Here is a 6,550-nt window from a genome sequence, read left to right as displayed (position 1 = left end):
ACACCCTAAATATGTGGGTGTTGTTAATTGCAAAGTTTGGATAAAATATAATTCTGAGTAATATCTTAACTTGGATATATGTGCACTAGCATACACCATTATTGGTACGTATGCCACTCTTTTCTTTTTATTTTTTTGTTTTCTTCTGTATGCATTTAATCTGAGCAGAGTAGTTAGTGTTTCAGAATAAGCCACGCTAATCAGATTGCCCTTTTCAACAATTTCCCGTAATAGTAATGAAAGTGACATGATTATGAAGCATATGCCCTTCAAAATCTCTTTTTAGATATGAATTTTTTTTGTTTATTGAGTAAGATACTCTGTTGCAGGATATATCAATAAAGAATATAGATTTGTACCAACAACTGCACAAATACAAACATGAACATCTAAAGCTTCAAATTTGAAAACTTGATCAACCTCTTTGTTTGATGACCCACTTGAAGAATGAGTGGTACTTGCCACCAAGATTTAACTAAACTGAGTTTGGGGTTTGTTTTGGATGAGATGAACAACTTTGTCATTAGAGGTTATTGTCCCAAACCTCAATCACATGAAAGGACTAATTCAAAGTGTTTTGATGGGCATAATGGGGTTGTTGTGGAGGGGCTACACTAACATTTATGAAGGCTTTGAAGGGTGGAATGAATCAGAAAAACTGCACTAAAAAATAAATAAAAAACGGTGGAAATTGATGATGAGAAGGGGAAGGTGGTGGGTGACTTTTTGTGAAGGATGTGTGCCAATGGAGTGAAGGATTGGAGCATCTCTAAATGGGCCAAGGTCCCGTCTAATAAGGTCAACCACACCTATGCCTTGCATGGTTCTTTGATAGAGATAGAATTGACCCTAACGATTATATATTTTTTAAGGTACAAGGGCCTCACCAACCAAAAGCTCTAGATAAGTTTTTGGTTCATAAGGTGTGACATATCATTGGTCCACGAAGCCCTTGTCAACTTTCTTACCCTATAAATAATATATATCTGACAAACTGTTGATGCAAGAGTTGGCTTGAAGCTATAAAAGCAAAGCAAATCACACCCACACAGAATCTAGGATAGACTTCACGGCTTAAATAATAGGTCACAAACTTGGACCGGCACTAACTTTTAAACAACCAATTTTCAACGTATCTAGTGTGCACACACCTCAAACTCTAAACACAATGCCTTCAACAAGGACCTCTTCAATAAACTTCTTTTATACCACCCAACTTGTATCATCAATTTCATCATGAAACAAGTTTGAGAATCGAGCTTAAAACCCTTGTAACAATAATGAAACAAGTTAAACTATCCTCTTGGCTTGAATTAAATGTTGAGGTTGATATGCACCTACATTATTTTCATATTTAGTACAGTATCAAATGTGTCATGAACCTCATGTTACGTAAATTTCAGTGACTCAGATCATGAATATGGACAAAGCATACTTTATAATGTGTTTAGGGTTATGTTAAGTCACGTCTTTCTCAACAATAATAATGATGATAGCAAGAGTAATAGCAATGAAAAGAAGCTGGGGCAATGCTGCAGATATTCAACGAAAAGTTTGTATCTGCCACTTGAAAAACAAAAAGAAAAGGAAGGGAGAAAAAGGAAGAAACGAAGACTGGTTCTAAAGGCTGATACAGCTTTTGACTTGTGAGAACACTCAGCGTTGTTTATGGGTCCCCATGTGAAGAGTCTATGCCCATAAAATTAATTTGCCTGCTATCCATATAATATTCAACCATGTGTCAAGCTAGAACCCAACAACGAATCCTGTTTAGGCACATGAATAACAGTGCCACTTTACCTAACTCAACCATTCATAACATAAGATCACTTAGACTAAGATCCTGGTTTAACCTCTTTCCTATGACGTCGTTGCTTTCCACAAATTGTATTATTAGACCACTTCTATAGTCTAAATCAGGTACCAAGGGATTTACTCATGACTTCTCCCTTCATTTCGCATCATCTCACTCACATATTTCGTTCAGCCTATGATTCTGTGGGACCTTTTTTACTACCCTGCTGGCCCAGATTTTTAATTCAAATAACAGTTTCTTCACACAATTAAGCTTTACACCGGTACTACAAATTAAACAAAAAATATGCCACTGAGCCTGCACATGATGTGTTTCCAAACGTTATAGATACCAGTAACATGTATACATAGGCCCCCAACTTTAGAAACACGTATGAAATTTGGTTTGCTAGTCTTGAACCCAAAGGCACCAGCTTGTTGAATTCTCTGTTGATGAATATCCCAATTATACACACGAGCAATTGTAATTTGATCAAATATAGGAGGGGGGAAGAGCCAGAAATTGATAGTGTCAGACTTTTTAAATATATGGTTAAATATGTTTTTAGTTCACCGTGATGAAAAGAATGTTAAGGGATAAGCATTTGACCAATATGAATAAAGATAAAGAATATTTTCTTTCATATGTTACAAACTTCATAACATAAAAATATAGCCAGAAATAATGAGGCAAAAATACAGAGATTCATAAAACTAAAATGCTGAAACAAGCAGCAACACTACATATCCAAGGGAGGAATATGATAAGAACCCAGATAAGGATAGAACCAAAGAAACTGAAATCGATTTTAAAGTAGGTTAACTCGTAGGATGAATCCTCTTACAATATGTATCAGGAAAATAACGGTGGATTGGAGCAGAGCTCCCTTACAAGATACTGAAAACGAATCAACTTCTCTTGTCAACTCCAAACCAATTGTTAATTTGTCAATGCCTCCTCCAAAAGATTAATTATCTACAACACCTTGCATGATTAGTACCACTCCTTCTTCCTCTTGAACACAGCCACATAATAATTCTGTTACTTCCCTACCCATTACCTTTTTCTCCCCCCTCCTTGCTCTTGCCCCCACCTGTCCCCTTCTCCTCTCACACCCATAAATCTGGTCGGCCCCCATTTCCTTCACGACCCATATCCCTCTTTGTACCTCTCCTTTGTCATACATTTCTTATGGGCCTATCATAATATCTATCCTTAAATACTAATCTGTATATCAATGGACAAAAATTAAAAATCAACAAGGTAAGGAGCAAAGAACTCAGTAGTTTGTCTATAAAGACAATTGCTGTTTGATCCATGTAGCCACTCCTTCCTAATGGGAAAAGACTTATTGTTGTCGTAAGGAAGTGTGGAACATCTAGAATATCCCCTTATTTCTTAAAAGTTTACAAAATGAAGTGAGTTGAATCTCTTCGATCAATAAATAGAACTAGTTATAAATTACAGTTAAACTCACAACCCAAGTTGGCAACTGCTTCATGGAAGACAGCTAAACTGGATGCATACATTATCCACCAACATCTGCACATCTAATCAATGTGAGTCATGCATGTACTGGTACAAATACATATTGAATCTTCCTAGATAGACATGTAACATACCAATTTTAATAAGGGTATGAGGCTTGAGTACGCTCCAGTGCACCTAGTTTGGCTGGTTGGTACCACACAGGGCAGCTATGCCCTTCCCCCACCCCCTCCTTTTCATATACTCTCTTTACTCAGAGTTTAGGAATCAGGAGGAAACCTTGAGGATGTAATAAAAATACAGCAACCATCGTACATATGGTGGGGGAGATACACATACTTAGAATAAAAGGCACATCTTTTCATTTCAGTTGCCTGATAAAAGCTAATTTGGCTATTCATATCTAACACTTCTTCCTCGACATAAAATACAAATATCTTTTACTTGAGCAACCACTACAGCCACTACTTTATGGGAAAACAGGGTCCAAATAAACCTCACCAGTACCCCTCTTTGCTTCCAATGTAGCAACAACATGTAAACACTTCTCAATATTTGGTATCTTTGCCTGACAAACACAACCAATAAATTGTGCATTAAATGCGTATGGAGAGAAAAAAACACAAATACAAATACTTACAAAATTTGACACTTAGAAGTTACTGATTCTAAGTAGACATTCTTACTTCTATGATTTAAGTCAGTTAAGAACCTAGAAGTATGAAGCCTATGCCATTAGTAAAAGAGAAAGCCGTTGCCTGAAATTAACGTTAGAGAGTTTTTCAGCTTATATTCATGATAGGGAGTGGATATTATTGGTACTTAGAAAACAGGAATACAAATACAAATATTTACAAAATTTTAAACATAGAAGTTACTGATTCAAGCAGAAATTCTTACTTTTATGATTTAAGTGAAGAACCTGGTAGTATGAAGCCTATGCCGTTAAGATAATGCAGTTGCCTGAAATTGAAGTTAGAGAATTTTCCAGTTTATATTTGAAGGTAGGGACTTGGATGCTATGGGGTACTTGAATCCCACATCGAATCATATTGAATGCTCAGTGGAGTAATCAAGTGTTTGGTTCCTCCCTTAACAGCTAGCTTTTAAGAGTGAGTTCCTCAAGTGTTTCTTGATGTCTATCAATTTATCAGCCTAATTACAATGCAACTGCATCAGCTGTGATACCACCAATTATGATGTGGTTCCCAGCCTACAAATCAAAATGTGGAACCCCATGAACCAGTTCAAAAAATTAAGCAACCATATATAGCAAGAAAAATTAAGAAGTTTAAGATTCCTTTGCTTAGCAAGAGGTTTCATTTCTATTGCTGAAGCCTGCAGCAGTAAATTCTGAGTGATTCATAAAATTTTATGAAACAGGAATGAAATTTACTGTGTGCATGGCAGAAATTCATACTACATATTTAAGAGTGAAAATGAGTTTTTAGTTATGCAAGTATCAATTCAACATTCAAGGTAACAGAAACCTACTTTTTTTTGTAGAACTAACACACAATAACAATGCAAGAAGTTCTGTTGCATAAGTCACTCACTGTTAATATAGGAAGCTTTAGGATGACCTATATTTAGGTTAATGGCTCAGTAACAAAAAAGACACCAAATTGTTATCTAATTTATACTACCATGATGCAACAAATATGTACAGCATCGATGATAAACAGAAAATCAAGGAAATAGGGAAGAAACTAGTGAGTGTACAATAACTAACAACCCTATCATTGCCAACAATATAATCTGAAACCGTTTCCACAGACACATTTTATAAGAAATAGAAAGATGAAGTAAAATATAAGAAAATGCACACTTGGTGAATCCCAAAAATGAGAAATTAAGCAAGATGGAATCACATCAGATGCAGTATAAAATTCACATTAAAAAAACAGCATGACACATTAATGTTGAGAATCTCACACATAGGCAAAATGCCTTACTATACTCATCCAATGCCAAAACTGAAAAGGAAAACAAAAATCAATTGAAGGGTCAAGCAGCAAATAGCACATTAAAAAAGTTTTTGAGAATCTAAAAGTCCTCCGAAGCCAAAGAAATGAAGTTGGCATCTCCGAGAACAGGCAGAAATACACAATGAGTACATTGATTATTTGCGGAAAGAAGAAACCTTTGTTGGAGAAAAGCAAGAGGGTTGGCAACAGTAGCAGCCATTGCTGTGGAGTCTCAAAACTCAGAAAATTGAAAATATCATGCCAAAATTGCGTTCCTTTGTTTTTGGGTCTTTCTCTGTTTTCATCTCAAAATTGAGTCTCAACACTCACACCCTCCCCATCTTCCCTGCGATATCAACCCTTTCAAAGTAAAGTAAAACACTTGAAATATGGGTATATTTGAAAAATTTCTCTCTACAACGAAATTCAGAAAAAGAAATTATATTAAAAGTTTAAAAACGAGTTAAAATGTGGATAAAGCTTTCAAAAACTAGTTTATAATAAATTAATTTTAACTTTTATAAAAACTTTCTTTTTTTCTTCTATTTTTTTCAAATAAAATTGCTCAAATATATCAACACTTTTAGAAAACAAAAATGAAAAACATTTCGCCTCAAAATATTTTATATATAGACTAAACTATAATTTTAATCATGAAAACTAAAAACATGTTAGCTTATATTGTTACATTGTTTAAACCTTTTCTTTATAGATAGATATATTTTTAAAAATACAATTAAATATATTATTTATTATACATTGTACAATAATAGGATAAGTTTTATCACTAACATTAATAAAGGTTTTTCCTATTTTTTTATACATACAATTTTTTACCATTTTGCCTTTAAATTAATTATTTTTTAAAACTTAAATAATTAGTTAGGATAAAAAAAATCTATACAATAAAATAAAATATATAAAACAACTTGTGATTTTTTTTTTGTAATTTATTTATAATCTATAACATTAATTAAAAAGATTTCTTTATTAACTACTTTTTTTATGCATACAAATTTTTACTATTTTATTCTTTATGTAATTATTTTCTTAAACTCCAATAACTATTTACTTACCATAAAATTTTTACTTATACAATAAATATACCTCTTATAAATTCTCTTATAATCTATTAATATTTTTCATTTTGGTAACTATTATAATAATAATTTTTTATCTTTTTATTGTGAGAAAAAATTGACACACATGCTTACCCACATATTTTTCATTAACATTATATATAATCAATAATTTAATAATATGTTTATTTTTAATAACTATTATAATAATAATTTTTTAT

The 6,550-nt window shown here is 33.1% G+C and overlaps 2 long non-coding RNA genes across 2 annotated transcripts; both read right to left on the bottom strand.

Moving 5' to 3' along the window:
• Window positions 1-3,214: 3,214 nt before the first annotated feature.
• LOC137807028 (uncharacterized) lies at window positions 3,215-3,559 on the bottom strand. The gene is made up of 2 exons (XR_011080463.1): window positions 3,418-3,559; window positions 3,215-3,337 (listed from the first exon to the last, which is right to left on the bottom strand). It is a non-coding gene; the product is annotated as an uncharacterized lncRNA (long non-coding RNA).
• A 160-nt stretch (window positions 3,560-3,719) lies between these two features.
• On the bottom strand, window positions 3,720-4,324 carry LOC137807027 (uncharacterized). Its single transcript, XR_011080462.1, has 3 exons — window positions 4,184-4,324; window positions 3,970-4,041; window positions 3,720-3,851 (listed from the first exon to the last, which is right to left on the bottom strand). It is a non-coding gene; the product is annotated as an uncharacterized lncRNA (long non-coding RNA).
• Between the last annotated feature and the right edge of the window lie 2,226 nt (window positions 4,325-6,550).

The sequence above is a fragment of the Phaseolus vulgaris genome, chromosome 3 (genome assembly GCF_000499845.2).
Source record: "Phaseolus vulgaris cultivar G19833 chromosome 3, P. vulgaris v2.0, whole genome shotgun sequence".
In the NCBI taxonomy this organism is placed as follows: domain Eukaryota; kingdom Viridiplantae; phylum Streptophyta; class Magnoliopsida; order Fabales; family Fabaceae; genus Phaseolus; species Phaseolus vulgaris.
This window is presented reverse-complemented; position numbering and strand designations above follow the sequence as displayed.